Source organism: Octopus sinensis, linkage group LG12 (genome assembly GCF_006345805.1).
Source record: "Octopus sinensis linkage group LG12, ASM634580v1, whole genome shotgun sequence".
In the NCBI taxonomy this organism is placed as follows: Eukaryota; Metazoa; Mollusca; class Cephalopoda; order Octopoda; family Octopodidae; genus Octopus; species Octopus sinensis.
The window spans coordinates 30687932-30710431 of NC_043008.1; the positions used below are offsets into that span (position 1 = coordinate 30687932).

General features: G+C 34.6%; 1 protein-coding gene and 1 long non-coding RNA gene across 9 annotated transcripts in view; one reads left to right on the forward strand and one right to left on the reverse strand.

The window, feature by feature from the left end:
* The window catches only part of LOC118765591, a 14820-nt gene extending 950 nt beyond the window's left edge, over positions 1-13870 (reverse strand). The window contains exons 1-2 of the long non-coding RNA XR_005001451.1: positions 13847-13870; positions 2618-2622 (exon numbers count right to left, since the gene is read on the reverse strand). This is a non-coding gene — a long non-coding RNA (uncharacterized LOC118765591). The remainder of the gene's footprint in view (positions 1-2617; positions 2623-13846) is intronic.
* LOC115217977 (protogenin A-like) overlaps positions 1-22500 on the forward strand; it is a 1479291-nt gene that overhangs the window by 1439580 nt on the left and 17211 nt on the right. The gene's annotated exons all lie outside the window — the stretch shown is intronic.

Consider the following 22500-nt stretch of genomic DNA (forward strand, 5'->3'; position numbering starts at 1 on the left):
AGTTGTTAGTGCTAGGAGGGGCCCTATCTATTTGCAAAATGTATTATTATGGAATTTTGGAGGCGAGTGGATTTGCGTGTGTTTAGTGTATTTCCTAGTTAATTAGACTTATAGAGATGAGTATTCAAGTTTGGGATTATGAAGGCATAGAGGACTGCATGAATACAAGAGGGGCTTTTCAACCGGTATTTCGAAAATATATAAAGGCCAACGTGAAGACACGACTTGTCGTTCTCAATTTTCTGTTGAGTAGGGTTTGCTTAGCCGTAAGTATAGCTAAGCGTTCTGATAGGCAGAGATCGCAGTGTCTATTTGCGGTGTTGTAGAAGCTTGAGCATACGCTAGTTTAAGCTAAACTCTATTTTTTTATCCTTAAGTTTCCAAATGTATATACTTAGCACTGTTGAGTTAGCCTTATTCCTATTTTTGAAGGTCGATACTTGTACATTATATCTGAGAATCATTTAGTTCTTAGTTGCACCTATGTATGATTTCGTCTGGCTGTTTGTGCGGACGTCACACTGGTAAACTACGTTATTTGTCTTACATCTATTTGAGAAATGGCACTTTGTTCTATCCCTACAGCCGCATAAATAATTAGGTGTTTCTTCGTCTTTTTTTATTGTGGGGGCAATTATTATTCAGGTCTGTACCTAAGTTAGCAGAAGGCGTTGCGTTAGTGGCGGGGGGGAGGTGCTTAGTCCTATTAGTTGGGCAGTTATTATTTTTATTGTTCACAATCTTTCTAGTTTCGTAGAATTTGTTAAGTTTTTTTCATTATTCATTCAGGCTATTATTGTGGCTAAGTTATTAGTCAGACTGTGGCCTATTCTGATTTTATTCCTAAATAATTCTGTGTATTTATTATTAGCGTTTAGGTGTTTGTCTATGATTTTCATTAATGAGCTAACTATATTTGATTTGAGGTGCATGGTATAGGGTAATACGAGCCAGATATTATCGGTGTTTTGTTTATTTTTTGTATTTCTTTCTTAGTATAGAAGCTTTCTTCCTATACATATACTACCATATATACATATATATATATATATATGTGTGTGTGTGTGTGTGTGTGTGTGTGTGTGTGTGTTTGTGTGTAAATATATGTATATACTATCATATATATTCATATTTATACACACACACATATGGCTATGCATACGATAATTTTTTTCTAAATCTTTCATCGTTCAGTTCGTTTTATTTGCCATCGTTAGGAACTAGCTTAATTTCCCTTGATTGCAGATGACTTATGGATACATTTTAAGGTAATGTCTAAGCCATAACGTTTTATCAGTGAGAGAAGGCGTATATTCTAACGGTATCTCTAAACTAGAATTTAGCTTGGTGTCGTTCCACCGGCCTTGTAGTTAACTTTCAGTCGAATTTAGAACGGTAATTAATTAGAGAAGAACCACATAGAACAGAAGTAATGAGAAAGCCTTTCTCAGTAAAATTCCTTTTCGGTAATAATTTATGTCTGCTTTCAGGACAATTTTCTGATTTAATATTATTTTCCTTTCTTCAGTCACGCTATGTTTCATGAACCCTATAATCACTGCTGATAATTTATACATCTCCATTGATCAAAGGAAACATGATTGTGATACTATACCAGCATTGTTGTCTTTTTGTCATTTACATTGGCTTTACAACCGTATAGCTACATGAATGTCATCTGTAGTTTGTCTGTTCTTCAGATGAAAGTTTATTTCCAGGCAGGTGTTCATATACGTTCTTATTTACTGCTGAGGTATTGCAGATGGATGTAAAGCATGCGATTTGCGCACAATTCTTACGCTCAACCGGATTTGCTTTTTTCTCGTTTCCCTTTTCCAAGAGAAGTTTTTTCGTTGTGTCAATTATTCTGGCGTTTCAGACAAGGTTCTTATTTTCTTAGGATATTGCACTATTTCTTCTCTCTATCGTTGTGTCTGTGTATAATTATATGAATGTTGTATACGTATATACATGTGTGTATGTATGTGCAGTGTAAGTAAAGTAGATGTTTTATTCAGAACTTTGGGATTTTGTGTATACTGTTTCCAAGCATTTTCTGTTGCCTTTTCTTCAAATGGCTTCTGTTATATATATTGTTGCACATTACAGTGCCAAGAGATGATTAAATTATTTCTGTTGTCCTACGTATTATTTCATTGTTTTTATGTATTTATTTCTCCTCCCCTATTTTATTTCAATTATTAGGCTTCCTTTTCGTCTGGGGGCTTCTCAATTTCCCAAGCTTTCTTACATAATTCCTTTAATTTCCTCGTCTACTCGAACCATTTTATTTTGTATGAATTGTTTGATTCTTGACTCAAAGTCTTCAGGATTTGGCTTTCGCCTGTCGAATTAATCTTTCTTTTATTTCTTTGTGTTCCCGTTCTTCCTTAATTGTAAGTCTTCCAAACAGAAGTACTGTTTTGGTGAATATATGTTGTTTTTTTTAAAGTTTTTTTTAGTATATATTTTATCTCTCTCCTTGTTTCCTGATTAACTACTCTTTTTGTTTCCAGGCAGGTTTTACTGAATGTTTTCTTATTTTCTTTCCTGTCTTGACACCCTTAGCTTTAGCTGATACATCCACTTTCGTGTTTACTAGTTGATTCGACGTAACTTTATCTCATAATACATGCTATATCTATACCATTTACACACGCCAATAAAAGACCTCTCTGTAGTCGCTCAACATATTGGAAATTATAGGATAATGTAGTCTTAGATAGGATTAGTCAAGAAATTGTAATCCTAGATATATTTTTTCTGTTAAAAAAAACTTTACAATGTTTTGTTCCACAATCTATAGCTGCAGGGAGGCGGCGAGCTGGCAGAAACGTTAGCACGCCGGGCGAAATGCGTAGCCGTATTTTGTCTGCCGTTACGTTCTGGGTTCAAATTGCGCCGAGGTCGACTTTGCCTTTCATCCTTTCGCGGTCGATTAAATAAGCACCGGTTACGCGCTGGGGCCGATATAATCGACTTAATCCGTTTGTCTGTCCTTGTTTGTCCTCTCTGTGTCTAGCTCCTTGTGGGTAGTGAAGAAATAGGTATTCGTCTGCCGTTACGTTCTGAGTTCAAATTCCGCCGAGGTCGATTTTGCCTTTCATCCTTTTGGGGTCGATAAATTAACTACCAGTTGCGTACTGGAGTCACTCTAATCGACTGGCTCCCTTCCCCAAAATTTCGGGCCTTGTTCCTAGAGTAGAAAAGAATCTGCAGCTGCCGGATTAATACGGATCTAAAGAACAACAGTAGTAGCACCATTTATATTTCTGTGTAATTATTTCTCATTTGCAAATATGTCATATAGTGTCTTTGTTCTGTCCTCAATTTGTATAAATTCTATCAATTTAAATTGTTTCTTTTGTCTGTTGGACTTTCTATTATGCCATCCTTCATCTGCCAGAGTCAGATAAAAATATATAAATAAATAAAATTATATTAATTCAATTCAGTTCATTAAAAAATTTACTAAAATCAAATTCAAAAAATAAGATTAAAATAATATAAAAATTTCAAAATTGAAATAAATCATTATTATTTGGTCATGTTAGATTTAATATTTCTCACTTCTCTGTTGCTACAATTATTTTGAGTTTTAACGAAGATTCAGATGGGGTTACAACCTTTTGTGTCACGGTGCTTTTATTGTTCCTGTGCACACATTGTTTTGTATTATCAACTTCCTTTGGTATTTCTACTTTTATAATTTCCTGTTTAGCTCAGATTATTAAGTTCTTCCTTTACAATTGTTCTTAGACGTTTGATAATTTCATGCTATTCATTTGTGGACGATTAATGGTGTTTTCCCGTCAGTGACGTTACCTATTTAACGTGGTATTCATATACAAGTTTCTGCACTTGCGGTTCAGTAATATTTTTTTTTTTACTTATTTACTTTGTTTTGTCTTACCAGTATATCAGAGTAACTTCCTTCTGTCTCTCTTACGTTAGCTCCTGGAACCGAATTGTTGATAAGTTTTTATTGTTGTCATCATTAATGGCGGAATTGTTAGCATGTCGAACAAATTTCTTTGCGGCATTTTTCCTGTTCTATATTTAAGAGATGAGGAATTATGTACATTATTTACATTATGTACATTATTTACATTCGTCGGATATTTGTCTTCATCTTGTTTGTTGTTAACACAACGTTTCGGCTGATATACCCTCCAACTTTCTTCAGGTGTCTTGAGGAAATTTCGAACCTGGATTCTCATTCCTAAGGTATTTTTTTATTTTATTATTATTATTGGAGTTCGATTCCAAGCAGTGAGTTGAACAATAATAATAATAATAATAAAAATAATAATAATAATAGTAATAATAATAATAATAATAATAATAATAATAATAATAATAATAATAATAATAATAATAACAACAACAACAACAACAGCAACAACAACAACATCGAAAATACCTTAGGAATAAGAACACCGGTTCAAAATTTCGTCGTCGTCATCATCGTCGACGTCACTATTATCTTCATCATCATTATCATCATCATCGTAGTCATCATCATCATAATCATCGCAATTATCGTTAACATCTCCCTTATATCATCATCATCATAATATCCATTAGCATTATTTTCTTGTAATTTTTCTATTGCTATTCTTTGGCACCAAGTCAGCTCTGTTGGAATGAGTTATCCTCAAAGGAGTTCAAGTAATCACAATCCCGTCTTTTTATATATAAGTACCAAATTCTGCACACAGACTAACACATCCTTCATTCAAGACTGCGTTATATAATTTGAAGGTGAAATTAGCCGCTATTTTAGCAGGTGGAAACATCACTGAGGATTCCCATATAGCAATATAGCTGCAGCGATAGTAGTAGTAGTAGTAGTAGTAGTAGTAGTAGTAGTAGTAGTAGTAGTATCAATATCATACAGCTATTACCCTCACCGGCTACGATGGTAGTAGTGGTGTTGGGAGAAGTGGTGGTAGTAGTGGTGTTGGTGATGGTGTGGTAGTAAGCAAGTTTCATGTTGATGTTTTTTTTCTTTTTACTTGATCATGTGTCAGTGTTTTGTTACTATTTGTATGTGTATGTGCCTCTTGCTTTAGCTTTCACTGTTCTAATTGTCCTAAGGAAGAATAACGGAGGACTAAGATTGATCAACAATGCTACCATAATAAATTCTATCTGACTAATAATTCCCAAGAGATATTTGAAAATAGAAAGATTGAATAGTATGCTGGAAGTGGTGGTGGCGGGGGTGGCCGTGGTGGCGAGAGTGGAAGGGGTGACTGAGTTTGTGGTGGTGGCGGCAGTTGTGCGACGGTAGTGGTGGTAAAATGATGCCTGTTCTTGTCGGTCATGGCGGGAGGTCTTTGATGGTCGTAGTATAGTTGTGTAGCCTCGAGTCAGCTCTGAGAAAACAGAGAAGAGGAGAGTTAATACGCCGTCATCTCCAATACCACCGTCGCCGCCGTTGCCGACACGGTTGACTTCGATGACAACAAGTGTTTAGCTGCAGGTCAACTCTGATAGTGCAGATCTACCTTCAAAAACGTTCCCGCTGTTACTTTCACTTTTATTTTTAGTTTTTTCCCCCCTCACTTTTTTTAATCCAAACATAGTGTATCTTGCAGGACTATATTATCAAGTGTGATGACCTTCGTCTCAAACCACGGAATGTGATATAAAGGAGGCCAAATTTCTATTTGTAGCAGGTTCCCCGTCGTTTCGGTGGTCGTAACGGTGATGTTGAGTGTAGATTTAACGGAACTACTGATAGTAGTTATGATGATGGAAGAAATAACCGTCATTCTGTTGCTGTTTTTAACACCAGGCAAGCCTTCACTTGCCGAGGATTTCCATCCATCACCACACGGTTTTCCTTTACGCAAAGTGTAAATAGGGTTACATTTTTCAGTCTGTTTGTTTTAAAAGGAGCGATTATAGTTTGATGGGTAAAAAGGTTGCTGTTTCTTGCTGATTCAGTGACCGCATAGATGCTTCCTCGTTCGTTCGACGGTGATGTTGGTTTTTTAGTAGGCATTTTCAGTGGTGTCTGTGCTGTGAGTGAATGGCTGGTTGTGCTAAAGTGTAGTATCGTCTCTCAGAAGTTTGCTTTATTCCATCAATGGTGTTGAATGTCGCGACCAGACAGAATCATTAGCACGCCGGACAAGATGCTTAGCGGCATTTCGTCCATCTTATACCCTTGCCCGAAATTGCTGACCTTGGGTAAACATTTGAAACTATTATCATTTTTGAGATAGCACAATCGCTAGGGTGTTGAAAAATACACTGCAGTATTTATTCCGGCTCTTTCTGCTCAGATCTTACCGAGGTCAACTTTGCCTTTCGTAACTTCGGTCTCGATAACATAGTTTCAGTCGGCGTAATCGACTAACACCCTAGTCTTGCTCCAAAGTCAGAAACCATGTTGTAATAGATTTTACGACCCAGGTATCTCAGATCAGATCTAGGAGACTAACATGAACAAAAACTTTCCAGTTTGGACCATATTATATTCATGACTACATTATCCGATGGGTTCTGTTTTTATGAAGACGATGGGATACAAAATGAGATATTCGACTGTTATATTTAGCATGTCAAGTGACCGCGTAGATCCTCCCGTGTTATTTCAGTGTTGATGTTGTTGTTGCTGTCTGGTAATTGTAGTGGTGATGGTGGTTATTATCGTGGTAGTGGGGGGTAGGGGTGCTATTTGTTTTAATTATGTTCAAATTATTGTTATATTTGTTAAAGGATTTATCGTATCTGTTGTACTGTATGTTATACTTTTATCTTTGTCTAGGAACGGTTGCCGTTGTTATTGTTACTGCAGCTATTGTTGTTACTACTGTTCTTGCTGTTGTTGTTTAAGCTCAGATCAGCCCTGATTCAGCAGACCCACGATCAAAAGTATTCCTGCCATGTGTATCTGTTCTTTCTAGGATAAATAGAACTGCACAACACAATGTGTCTTGTTTTTACAGACAATGGCAGTGATGTTTTTGATTAGATCAAGATTCGTCTATTGTTTCTAGCAAGACGAAAAACCACATGGAGATCACCATGTTGTTTTGCAATCTTTCCTTTTGTTATCGGTCTTGATTGTTAATGCAGTTGTCGACGTCGTCGTCGTTGTTGTTGATGAGGAGGGGAGGGGTAGAGGAGGGGAGGAGAAAGAGGAGAAGAAGGTGGAGGAAGAAGAAGAAGAGGATGGCGATGATGATGATGATGATAATTACGACGGTGACCAAGACACCGACAGTGAAAATGAAAATTATTTGTTTTGTTCTGAGAAACATAATTTCAAATAAGTTATTCTTTTTCTCTTCTTTATTTTTTGTCAATGATAATTAAACAAATTTTCCTCTTGTCTGGGGATAATTTTTCCTCCTCCGCCTCCTCACGCTGTCTTGCAATCTCTGAAAATGGCCATATGCGCCGCCCCGTGTATGCCAACGAGTTTTTGTCTATGTGTAAGTAGGTTTGTACATGTGCATAAAAAGTGGGAGAAAACGTATAAGAAGTGAAACTAGCCAGAATGGAGACGAATAAAAATGTGACTGTCTGATAAATGACATATCAGTGGCTCATGAATATGGCAACAAAGTTGTGAGGGTATGGGTGAGGTACAGCTGAGGTTGAGCTAAAGAAAACAACTTTAGTAGGATATAAAAGCGACCATCAATTATCTTTATAATTTACGTTGATTTCGGCTCGGCAGATTTTAAAGTAGAATGCATTCAATTGATAAATCACGATGGAATTTTTATATTATTTATTTAGTAATACTACATATATTTCTTTTTTAATTTTACAATTTTTATTTATTGTTTTTACAATGACGACACGGTACAGAAACAAAAGAAAAATGGCAGATGGGGAATAAAAATTGAGGTGGTGGTGGTGGCGGTAGTAATGAGGATGATGATGATGATGATGATGATTTCTTTAACTGTTAAAATGATTATAATAATGGTTTTCACATATTTCATTTTGATGACGATTATGATGATGATGCTGATGATGATGAAGAAGACGAGGAAGGTGAAGGATGATGAGGAGGATAAGGAGGAGGGGGTTGATGATGATTTCAGTAATTACTATTTTTCTTTCATTTTGTTTTTACATTTCAGTAATGCTTTCTTTTCGCAATAATAATAATAATAATAATAATAATAATAATAATAATAATAATAATAATAATAATAATAATAATAATAAGCATTTCTCAGAAACTATTCACAAAAGACAGTCGAAATGAGACAAAACAGTGTTTGCCAGCATTTCAATCCCAGTAGACGACAACATATCTGCAAAAGAGTTGAAAATAAAATGATTTTAAGTGGCTGAAAATAGAACAATCCAGAATGTAAGGATTGAAAATAAAAGACAATTCTCGAAATAATAGGTACGTTATGGAGGATAAAGATGAAAAAAAAAATGATTTATAACTTTCAACCGAAGAAACGCATACACAGCATACAGTATATTAGAATTGGCAAGCATTTTGTGTGTGCGTGCGTGTGTATGAAACAAAGAAAGAAAGAAAGAAAGAAACTTGTACAATTCCTCTGCTAACATGAGATCAGGGTGATAAAAAAATTCATGATTTATATTTAGAAATAGAGGAGTGTTTTCTAGTTATCTTTAAACAATTCTCAACGAGAAACGGCTAAGCAATTATTGAGATCCCGATACAGGAGAAATAATTCGTTTCATCAAATGCACCTGACGAATTTGTGAAAGAATATACAAGAAAAGCATGACAAATCTGCGTAGTACATTTGCTTAAGACGAAGAAAGAAACATGCTATGGGGATGCTAAAAGCAATACACAACAGGACTCACGAAGGAAGGCTTCAAGTCTAGCTTAAAATATAAACTAACGTTTAAGATTGATCTATTTTCAAGAATTTATTAATGTTGATAGACAAATGTATTGAAAAAAAAGACAATATATGAATGCTATGCAGAATTTGACAGGTGGGATATTGTTAGTTAATCGTATTTAAATACATTTGAAATAAGGAACACTCTAGAGGTGGATAACATTTTCTCATCATGCAGAAATGCGCACAATTCTCAGCTGAGGAACCATAGCTTGTGCTGTAAACTGTTGCTGCTTTTGTCGTTATTGTTTTGTAGTGTAATCCAAAATCAGCTATGGTCGAGCAGATTTATGAGCAGCGATTATGGATCCTTTAATCTTTAAATTTTTTTTTTACAACCATGATTTATTGTAATAAACGGCTACTTCCTACTTGAAAAAGCCCTTGTGTGATTTGAAGAAGATTTGGCTGTTATTTATTGAAGGTCGAGATATAAGATAGAGGTTCCCTCGGTGGATTATAAAAGACAGTTGATATAAAACATGTGACGTGCAAGAACGTGTGAAAATAGTTATGCTATAAGAAAATATTATGGCAAGGGACATAAAAGTAGTGCCTAAATATTCCATTACAAGGGAATGCTGTTATTTGGGAAGTGGAAACTGCAATAGAACATCAAGAAGCTACGATGAAATGAAAGATTCGACGATTGATAAAGAGTTTAAGTCATTGATAATATTTTGAGCGAATAAAAGTCTAAGAGGTTGGGGTCTTCAAATCAGAAAGTCTTCGTTAGGAAACCACAAGATGAACAGGATGACACTTATAAAATGTTTCTCAAAATGCTAGCAAATGCGGAACTCATTGGTCAACCTGCAAAGAAGATCTGGATGTTACAACACTAATCCACGTCTAAAGTAATCGCCCAGGAAAAAAAGGGTAATTAGGTTGAGATAAGTAGAGACGTTTGTAACAGAGTATATTTGAAATAAACAAGTTAAAAGTTATGCACAATCGTAAAGCATCTGGATTTTACGATATATATTGATACTGGTTACACACTTAAATAAGTGTGAGAATCGATAACGGGCATCAAACGGGTTGCTACAAGGAAGTATCACTTTGTTATGAAGAACAGAAGCTAAGTACTACTGTTTGGGAAGTACTTACTATAATATGATCAATTCTTACAGTCAAATATTTTCCAGTTGAATCATGGGAAGATCTAAAGAAAAATACCGTTCTACACGTTAGCTAGAAGGTGGCAGGCCTAAAAGTAAAACATCTTTTAACAACTTCTAAATGTTTCACGGGAAAAATATTTATGACAACTTGTAAATATTTGGTGTAAAATGTAAAATTTTAGAAAAACAGTTGTAATAAATATGTACATAATCCGAACTAATTGTAGTAAACATGTGATATAATTTCAAACTCTAGGATCATTGAACCATCTGTGTGACTGTATTATCGTAAATTCTTTTTAAGGGTAAATGACAAATTGAAGGTCAGTACCAATACAATATTGCTGCATAGAGAAAGAAAGCATTCTCGTAACCATAAGCCTAGTTGAACTACTTGCTATATTAAGGACTTTGCTAGTGATACTCACGGTCGGGTCAGCTGATGTATCAAACTGGACAATGGTTTACAACTACGCTGCCAAACCAGTCCAAACGATGAAGTAGCTCACAGCTACCTCCAAACAAATTGTAATCAAAAACCTTTCTCCGTATCAAGGTTAGGCTATTGCAGAAACAAATGGCTCATGAGACTATGAACGTGTAGCAAGTTCTTTGTGAATTTCTTAGGACCGCAGCCATGCTTTCACCTATTTTATCCAATGATATCATTAAATATGTCAAGAAAAAGAAGCGGTTTGTATGCAAAAATCAAGGACCTTGAATGGGTGGCAATTAAGAGAGGAATATTACTAGAATTTTGGTCTCTTTATTTTTACTAATACTTTAATATTATCAACAGCATTGGAATATCGTTACTACATGTTCCATCTTACTGGAATTTGGTTGATAATGGAAAACAACATGGAATTTCGAATATAGTAAGCCTACGGTAAAATATTTAAATGTCATAGCGATCATAGGACAACAAAAGGATAATATTGGTTTCCGATATGAGAGCTGTTTGAAAAATAGGGATAGTTTGATGCTTTGCGGCTAAAGTGAGGACTAATTTATAAAAAGTAATGCGTTGGCATAAGAACCGACAGATGTTTGCACGAAAAAAGTACACACATACAACTATATGAAGAAAACTATGTATGCTGGCAAACGCGCAGAAACTAATAATATGTTGAAGCTAATGATACGAGGGAAATAGCTCGTGTGCAAATAAGTGTCTTTAAGAGTAAAGAAAAAAATAGTGAAGAAAGATAACGTCTGTTTTTGGAGTTATAGCTGTTTCAATGTAGATAATTACAGAAAATAAGCTTCGAATACTGCTTACAGTAACGAAGAATTTTTAAACGCTCATTTAATTCATTGTCATCATGAAATAACGTCAGTAATGTTTCACTTAAACAATGTTAGTAGCCAGGTTTTGAATGAAAACTACTATATATATAAAGAATTGGTTAACTCAGCTATTGCATTATAAAAGATCTTGTTTCTTTTAGCCACCAGTTATATTCAGAGAGGATTGTGTAAAAATTTCCTTTCGAATTTATAAATGTGTGTATATGTATGTGTGTATGTGTATGTGTGTGTGCGCGTGTGTGTGTGTGCGCGTGTGCATGCGAGGGGGTGCTGAAATAATCCTGGCTTTGAATAAAAGAAAATACAGGAGGATCAGTTACTTATGATTTTATTCCCCTCTCAGATTAACACACTAACTACTCCGGTCCTTCAGGTTTTCAAAGCCCTGTAAAGGAACTTCGACGGCTGTGTCTCCAACCACGCCTTTTGCGAAACCTTTGAAACCAAGAACGTTTCAGCACCCTCTCGTATATGTGTATGTGTGTTTGTATTTGTGTGTGTGTACATATATATATATATGGATATAAATATATATTTCGGAATGGTCATATTGCCAGTTTAGCCAATAAAAACACACGCACTATATATTTAGTGTTATTTTGCTTCAGTGTTATTTATTTTTTACATTAATCTTAATCTTATTTCGGCCAGAGTTCTTTCGTCACACTCCTGTGACCGCATCAGTGGTCCTTTGTTTTCTTCTTTTATATTTGTGTCTCTCCTTACTAACCGTCAGCAAAATAACACCAAATATATAGTGCGTGTGTTTTTATTGGCTAAACTGGCAATATGACCATTCCGAAATATAACAATATCTGTTTCGACACCCGACTTCACATAAAAATTCTTGCACAACAAATATTTAAACGTATATATATATATATTATTTATGAGAGTATGACCATTCCGAAATATAACTATATATATATATATACATATATACACACACATATATATATATTTATATCAGTTGAATAAAGTTACAACATCGTCTAGTTTTCACGTTTTTTTACTGTTGTATTTGTTAAAAAAATTGTTGCTACAATGTTGAAGTGTGTGAAACATTAGCTTTCATACGATCGTAGTAATCATCAGATTTCAAAATGTAATTACGGACAACTGCGTTCTTGACAACTGTAGTAAAATGACTAACTCCTTCCTTTTTATACTTATTAGAAAGCCCCGGCAAGCTGAATTTTTCGAATACGGTTTTGACCAATCAGCTTAAAAGTCACTGTTTACCGGGCGTACTGATATTACCCTGCCTTTATTTTAACAAATTAGCTTGCGGTTTACTTGTAATGTTCTTGTGAGTGAGCAAACTTAGTTGGTTTCCATCGTTTTTATTTCAATCGCTGGGAGACTTCTGTAATTTGTTTATATTCATATATTAAGGATAGTTTTAAATCCGCATCATTAGCTGACTGTTTTATTGTTATTATTTCTGTTCAGAGCAGGTTTAAACATTTTAACAAAACGTTTTTCTTTTATCTGTCTTCCAAACTCACTTGTGACATGTAATTTGTGGAGAGAAAAACTTAGAAACATTTTGTGACCACAGGTTTTTATATGTTCGCTAAATGGAATTTGGCGAACATTAGTATTCCGGGGTTGGTTTCTGTGGACCCGTGAGCGTTCCGATAATGCATTCCCTGTCTCGCCAATATATAGTTTCTAGCAATTAGGATATTTAATGCAATCGATCTATCTATCTCTCACTCTCTCTATATATGTGTGTGCGTTTGTGTGTGTGTGCGTTTGTGTGTGTGTGTGTTGGTAAAATCGAATTTCAAAGTCATTCTCTGTAGGAATGCTATAAGTCTCTAGAGTACTGTCATTGTTGGAATGGATTTCAGCAAACTGGGTTCAGACATTTGGAAGATAATTACCTTTAAATGAGCAATTAATTCGAACAATACAACTACAAGAAGGCAAAGGGACTATATTACTGTAGTTCTGTAGGTTGCTTGAATTGATATTGCAATGAGCTGTATAAATGTTTGCAACATAACTAGATTTCATTACAAGTTTTCTTTCAAAACGATAACCCGTTGATAACAACGGGTTATCGAAAAACAGAGATTAAATTTAAGATGTCTCTTGTAATGTGAGAACAGCTGTTTCAAGTATAAATTTTATTACATTAAAAATAATTAAATTAAGCGCATTATATACAACGAGTTTTATATCTTTTGATGCATTGTAGTAGTAAAACTACAGATAAGCGTGGGAGGTTGAGTTTTGGGATATTAAACAATAGGTTTGTTCACACCAACGCGCTTATTGATTAAGTTTTAATTTCTGACTATGATACGCGCCAGGCGAAGGACACAGTTATTTCTCTCTAAACCTACGTGTTTTTCACAAATACGTGCCTGACTTCCGGTAATTATGGTATATAGATATGCGTTTGTTTCTATTTATGCATATAATTATACCTGTATGCATTTATTTATGAGAGTATGCATATTCATATACACACTTGCATTTATACGCTTACAAGCGCACACAAATATACACACACAAAGACTCACACACACACACATATGGCTGTGTGTATGCATATATATATATATATATATATATATAGGTATGTGCATATATGATTGTGTACTGTATATATACATATCTATATATTCATATTCATATGCATATGTATATGTATCTATGTGTGTATGTACATATATATATATATGCTTGTGTGGGTGTGTGTGTATTACTGTGTGTGTGTGTGTGTGTTACTTGAGAATAAATTGAGGAACGCTGAATGAGTCGGTATTATACGGAAACTAGTGGAATTCTTGAACGCAAGATGGTTGTGAGGACAACTTAGAAAATTAGATGAATACCCTTATGAGTCGGGAAAAACGTGGCATCCTCATTAGAGGCTTGCTGGCCACATTTTACCGCCTCATAATTCTATTCACTAGATGTTCTAAATTGTCTTCACAGCCATCCTGTGTTCGAGAGTTCTCTTTATTTTCTGTAGAATGTGTATATATATATATATATATATATATAATTATATACAAGTGGTCTGGATACAAGTATCCGGGCTGTTGCCATAGTAACGAAGCTAAAGCATGCTGACTGTAGCCGCTTGACACAGATTGACTTTCATACTACATTTTAACGCTCTCGCTCACTTCTGCTATTTACAGCTGTGCTTGGATGGAAGGTGTGCAGCGTGTGGTCGTCGCATTGACCACGACAGTGAAAGTTGAGCAGAAAATCTTCATTAATTTTTTTTCCAAAAGCTTCACCGTACCTGCTTAGAGGCCTGTGCAAAGTTTTCAAAGCTTTTCATCGTTCTCGACACAATAAAGGAGATCTTGTGCAACTGAAACACGAGTGTCTTTTTGGTCAGCTGAAAGCAGCTTTGGTAGAAACTTGGCAGACACGCGTCTCATACCCAAATATTCATTGATAATAGATGGAACTGAATCGTAACTAATCTGCACATCCTCTGATAACTCACGGATGGTGATTCGACGATTTTCCCTCACAGCTGCACGTACATATTTTTCTTAGTTCTGCTTGTTGCGGGTCTTCCAGAACGTTCGTCAATATCGACGCGTTTCGGCCATCTTGGAAACGCCTGAACCACTCGTGAGCGTCTCATACACTCCTCTCCATACACTTTCTGCAATTTCGGGTAGGCCTCAGAGAAGGTATCACCTTTCTCTGTCATGGTCAATGCGACGATTACATAATTTACGCAGTAATTTCAAGCACTGCTGTAAACAGCGAAGGCGTGCTAGGACGTTAAAACTTAGTGCACATGCACAACAGAGTTGAAAGTCAGCCTGTACCAATCAGCTTGACTCTGCGTGCATTAGTTTTGTTAATAAGGCAACGGTCCGCATACTTATTGATCAGATCTCGCATACACTTCCAATTATTTTATCGATTCTGTTGGTAAGTATATATCAAATTGTAATGCTTTAAAAGTAGTATTACTGCGCTCCTGCTTGTTGCATGCATTGTTGATGCCTGTTTATATATTTGAGTGTACTTCTGCATATATATAGATAAGCATAAGTGTTTTCTATACACATATGTATATACATATATGTGTATATGTGTGTCTGTGTGCTTGTGTGTTTATGTATATACACATACACACATATATTCATACATATACAAGCATATATACATTTATCTTTCTGTGTGTGTCTCTGTCCCTCTCTCTCTCTCTCTCTATCTCTCTCTCTCTCTCTCTCTCTCTCTCTCTCTCTGTACGTGCGTATGAGCGTGCGGGTGTGTGTGAAGATAGATTCAGATACAAATATAAATACATATGTATAAGTACATATATATGTGTGTGAGTTTGTGCGTGTGTGTGTCTGTGTATGCATCTATATATACACACATTTATACATATATATACATACACATACATACTTACAGGTGCATGTGTGTGTGCGTGTGTGATGTATATATATATATATATATATATATATATATATATATAATATCATATAATATAGATATAAATATATATATAATATATATATATAATATATAATATATATAATATAATATAATATATATATATATAATATAATATATATATATATATATATATATATATATATATATATATATACCAGAACCACTAATTCAATGCTCGAAAGCATACTAATTCAGTTAATCACTGGGCAATGGCAGTTGTACGATACCGTTCGACTATCAAAATATTATACAAAACCGATACGAGATATATTAAACAGATCTACTGGGAATATTACGTTATAGCCAAGCATCATTTATCTACTCATCGACTATCTAACATCAATCTAGTGAGGAAATGGTCGGACAAATGTTTAGGAATGTGTAACGAGTATACGCAAAAATCTATATATCTTACAGCTACTGTAGGGCTATTACTCATATGTGTAGCATCTGCTTCCAGCTTAGGAAGGAATAACATTGAATATAATAAAGGAGAATATAAAGCACAATTAGAATTAGAGATAAACCAAAACATGCCAATTCATGTGCCGTTTGAGAGTGACATGAAGGCGCATGAGATAAGTTTAAAGAGAAACAAAGGGGGAGAACGAGGGAATGAGAGAGAGAGAGAAAGTCACCTAGTATCTGCTTATGATCAATTACTCAATACTAACAGTATGAAGAAAGCCGTCTACAATCTAGGAGAATACATGGCCCACTCTGTTCATTTGCTGCAAAACGATACTTAAATAACTTGAACATCATCTTCATATAGTCATGAAAGAATTTAAAGTGTTTCTAAAGTAGTGTCTCCACGTGCTTCAAACGATACTGTAAAATGTTCTAGTAAAGAAGTACACTGTATTTTAATATTTAAATAAACAGTGTGATAGAGTAGGCTAGACCTAATATGGCAATTGTTGATTAAAACAAGCAAACAAATTATTAATAATCAAAATTAACATATCTAGTGAACGAAGTGTTACATATGAGTCAACGATTGTGTCTTAACGTGGTCGATAAATCTCGTTCAAACATCTATCTGCTGTCGTAAAATGAGGAGAAATATCTATAAGAGCTAATAGTGTACTGAATATACAGGGCTATAAGCGCACCCGTAGATGTGCGGTAAGTTGCTTGCTTCCTAATCACATGGTCTCTATCCAGAGTAACTGCATGGGACCTTGGGCTAGTATCTGCTACTATAGCCACGGAACAAGGATATATGTGCATGTGTGTATGTGTGTGTGTGTGTGTGTATTTGTGTGTATGTGTCTGTGTTTGCCCCCCCCCCTTCCATCGCTTGACAACTGATGTTGGTGTGTTAACCTTCGCGTAACATTAGCGGCTCGGCAAAAGACACCGACAGAATAAATACTAAGCTTATAAAGAATAAGTTCTAGGGTCGATTTGTTCGACTAAAGGCGATGCTCCAGCATGGCCGCAGTCAAATTACTGAAACAAGTAAAAGAATAAAAGAATAAAAGAATATATATATATATATATATATTTATATAAATATATATATACACACATACAGTTATACATACACATATACTATTTATATATATATATATATATATATATATATATATATATTTATATAAATATATATATACACACATACAGTTATACATACACATATACTATTTATATATATATATATATATATATATATATATATATATATATATATATATATATATATATATATTGTTGTATTTAGGAATGGTCATTTTGCCAGTTTAGCCAATAAAAGCACACGCACTATATAGTTGGTGTTACTTTACTTCAGCGTTATTTATTTTTTACATTAATCTTAATCTTATTTCGGCCATACACACATACAGACACATACACACACGTACACAATGTACTCAGAAGAGGTAAAATGAAGAGGGAGAAAAACAACGCTAAATATTTACATCTTTGTACATTTCCCCACCTTTCTTGCCCAGAAACAGCTATATTGTGCTGTTCCCGCGCTGTAGGAGTTTAACATATTTGGAGAACGAAGAGATTCGTTTAGCGAGTTGCTTGCAAATTTTTCTCTTGGGAAAACTGAATACTACGAAATTGTCCCAAGGTGAACCAGTGTTATGTAAAACACTAAATGGAAATAACCATGGTTGTATCTATGTCAAAGTAAACTTATGATTCCTGTGAGAATGCTTGGAACAAAGGCTGCCTTGTAAATATCTCTGTACGTGTGTGTGTGGACACGTCTTTGTGTTTGATTTTTCAACCCAAAATCACTTGACAACCAGTGTTGGATTGTTTACGTCCCGGTAACTTAGCGGTTCAGCCAGTGAGACCGGTGGAACGATTACCCAGGCTTATAAAACAGGTCCTGCAGACGATTTATTTGACATAAACCCTTCAAGGTGGTGCCCCTCTATGACCACAAGCCTATAATTAAAACAAATAAAAGATAAAGATAAAAATATATATAATTTTACATGTATATGCGTGTGCGTATGTGTGTGCATATATATATGTGTATAAGTATGTATACATACACATATATATAAATTTAAATTTAAAATGAGGGTGAGAAATTGGATATTAATTTAATTAACATCAATTTAACACCAGTGGTCTAGCATATTAAAATCTGAAAGTTCAGTAAATTGTATTATGTATTTATGAGAAGGGTTACCACTATGTGGACAACCCTTATGCTTGAAGTAAATCCGCTATGGTCTTACCACTAAGGAATGTTCTCGAGAATTTTTTAGCAAACACCAGAAATAAGCCAGCAAGACAAATAAAAAGTAACGCTTACGTTCTGGTGTTTGCTAAATTTTTCTTGAGAACATTCCTTAGTACCACTAAGACCATAGCGGATCTATTTCTCGCATAAAAGTTGTCCACATAGTGGTCATCCCTCTCACATGTATATAATACATACATACATACATATATATATATATATATATATATATATATATTATATATATATATATATATATATATATATATATATATATATATACGTAGATATATATATATACGTAGACATATATAAGTATATATAGTATTATTCAATTGGGTTAATAGAAAATATTTGGAATTTAGTCATTGATGAAAGGTTGGATGTAAAAATCCAATTACAGCATTAAAAACCATGATGTTTATGTTGAGAGTAATATTATGGAGAGTGCAGGAGAGGACGGTAATGGTGGATAAGAAAGAGAGTAGAGCAAATCTAGTTCTTAAAATATGCATAAAAGTACATATATTAACTCTTATATAGCCACGAGTTTATGAAGGTTGGGTGGAGGAGGAAAAATGGATTAAAATTGCTCAATCCGGTTTTAAAACTATGTAAGAAACCACATGTATTTAGCAGCTAATATATTGTAAACATTCTTATATAGGCACGAGGCGAGGAAAGCTGGATGAGAAGAAGGAGTAATTGATTAAAACAGCTCCAGTACATGACTGGTGTTCAAAGTATGAATGTTAGAGGGATTCAAACATGGAGTAGCGAGACCCATTGCTCACTTCGACGCTTTAACTATTCTACTGAGCCACCTATGTATAATATATTAAGTACACTTTATATGTATATTTAATCAATTATATTTAATATAATATCTAAATACAAAATATATTTTTAGCATATATGTATATTTACGGCGTTTCTTTTTGTTTATTTAAATATTTGTTCGGTTTGTAACAGAAAAAAATCAAATGATAATAAATACATCACACATTGTTATAAAAATACATTTTATAAACATTACTTGAAGTTTATATAAAATGTACATGAAAAAGTATTCATAAAAAGTATATAAAACTTGAATATAATGTGCAGGCTTTTTATCTTTTGTTTCAGTATATTAATGTATATTCTGTGATTCTTTGTGTTAATGAGCTGTTGAATGTATTCTGTGTTATTTTGTGACTGTTTTGCAATACTGTGTTGTTCTGTACTGTTTTGTTCTATTTGTTCATTCTTTTACTCTTGGTTTCACCAAAGATGGCATACCAGTTTGTTTTAGTTACATTCTATACTTTCCATCATACGTCGATATTTTGTCGCAGCTACCTAATGATGTTCAATGTGTCCTTTATTCAACACGGGAGGGTATGATATGATGCAGGGTTAGTGACTGTGTAGAGGCAAACTCATTTACTTACTGCTTGGTTAACGAGTCTAGGTTATACCACATCATGTAAGATGATTTAAACGGATTAATAGAAAGTAGTAATCCATAAATTCTTCGACGTTTTCAAAGCAATCGATGGTAAATTTCTTCCGCACTTTTCAAAACACAATCCGTTACTTTTCAATGGAAATTCTAACAGTAGATTCCTTATAAGGAATCTACTGTTGTAAAATACAGAACAAACACATACACACACACACACACACAAACTTATGTATTTATGTATGTAAGGGTCTATGTGTGTATGCACTTATGCATTTGTATATGGATGTAGGGATGAATAATTACATGCTTGAGCCTCTGTATTCGTTATACGGTTTTCGTTTGCTGAATTCCGCTTTTGGACAAAGCCATAATGAGTGGCCACCTTCAAAAGGTTTAGTTCGCTTCAGGCTGCTGTTTATATTAACAACCACTAATTGTCCAACTGTTAAATACAGAATCATAGAGGAACTGCCGATAAAACAACGACATAGGTGTTTGGACACATGCATACAAGACACACACAGATACATATATATATGTGTGTGTGTGTGCGTGTGTGTGCGTGTGTATGTGTACACACACACAATTTATTAACACCTACGTTGAGTCCATTTTAGTTTTAGTTTTCTGGGATGTATTCTGCAAAATACCTATTGCCCGTTCACTCTACTCTCTCATCTCTCTCCCTCGCATTTACACCAGGTCTTCTAGGTTCATTTTCCGGTTAGTAGTTACAATTTTCTACATACTACCATCTTTTCACGTTTTCTGCGTTCTCTCATGTCCCACGCCATATCTAAAGTTCTTAGTTCAGCACGAAGAGTGGTCTGCGTTGAAGAACATTATTAGATTTTCAGACACATGAAACTATTAGTAGCGCCTGAAGACATGTAATTTGACCCTTAAACAACATTATTTGACTCTCACCAGTTAGAGTACCCTCTTTGTTGAACTATACCACGGATAAATGCAACATATATATATATATATATATATATATATATATATATATATATAATATATATATATATATATATATATATTATATATATATATATATTATATATATATATATATATATATATATACATATATATGCACACACTCATACGCCCAAAAAAACACACAGGGCTGCAAAACTTGTTTTTGAAATTTGTACACAGGGCAGGTATACTACTCGAAACCGCATAGCAATAAGTCATCTTTTATGTAAGATAGTCAGAAGAAATTAGAATTAATGCACTGCTCATAACTTTTGCAAGCATTTTTATACCTTACACGAGAACTCTTCTATAATGTGCTTTTCTCTGAGATGTCTACGAATTGTTTTATTGTTAGATAGACAACCTGACGGATGAACGTATCTATAGTGAAACTATGACTACGATTATCTGGATAGCTCAAGAGGTGAAGAAATATGTTGCACGAGATGAGGTGTTCGTAGTTGAAGGGTTCTGCATGTTGTAAAGTCTAAAGTAATATTCGATAAATTTAAGGTGGTGAGCTGGCAGAAACGTTAGCACGCCGGGCGAAATGCTTCGCGGTATTTCGTCTGCCGTTTCGTTGTGAGTTCAAATTCCCTCGAGGTCGACTTTGCGTTTCATATTTTCAGGGTCGATAAATTAAGTACCAGTTACGCACTGTGGCCGATCTAATCGACTTAAATCCTTTGTCTGTCCTTGTTTGTCCTCTCTATCTTTAGCCCCTTGTGGGCAATAAAGAAATAAATATTCGATAAATTCACCAGATGTACTCAATCGAAAAATATGTTAAAACTATTAATATTGTATCGTTTTGTATCTTTATATACAATGCGCATGTGTATGTGTGTGAATATGTGTACATGATTTTGCAAGTGTGCGTGACTGTCTATGTCTGTGTATGTGTACGCTCCAATGCAGGGGGTTTATGTTAAAAATGACATTCCCAGATAAAAGGATTTAGTTTTGGCGGTAAAGTGAAATTTATAGCATACAGGCTCTGACTGTAACTACAGTTTCGCCTCTCGCTGCTTATTCAAGCCCCATTAGATAAAACTTACAGCCATAAGCAAACCGCATGCGTGCGTGCATGTATTATTGGTTGCAGAATTCCGCCACGTTTTTCAGTTTACTTGCTTACTTTAAATTCATTGTATAAGTACGAAATATTGGTTCAATCATCGCAGTATGTGTATAATTCGGTATCTGAGAAAATAATCAATAGGGCTATTTTATCAGTCAACTATCATTGTTTCCTCTCGGGTCAGCCTTCATAGAATAGATCCATTTTCGAAAACATTTAAACTTTGATCATATAGGTCCATTTTTTTTTTGTCTATGGAAGATGGGACTCTATTACTTAAGATGTTCTTACTTTGATTACGACTTAACCTTAAGAATTGAGGGACTTTGGCTGTTATTTCTAGCAGAGTGGGTGACTATACTGAGGCTTCCTCGGCTTTTAATGACCTGTTGTTGGTACTCTGCAGTGTTTAGTTTCATTTTTTAGATACTTTGGCAAAAATCGTATCGGTGCCAACTTTGCATCAAACTTTATGGAGATTTGGTTACTAATTTTAACAGATCGAGCACAAATGCACAC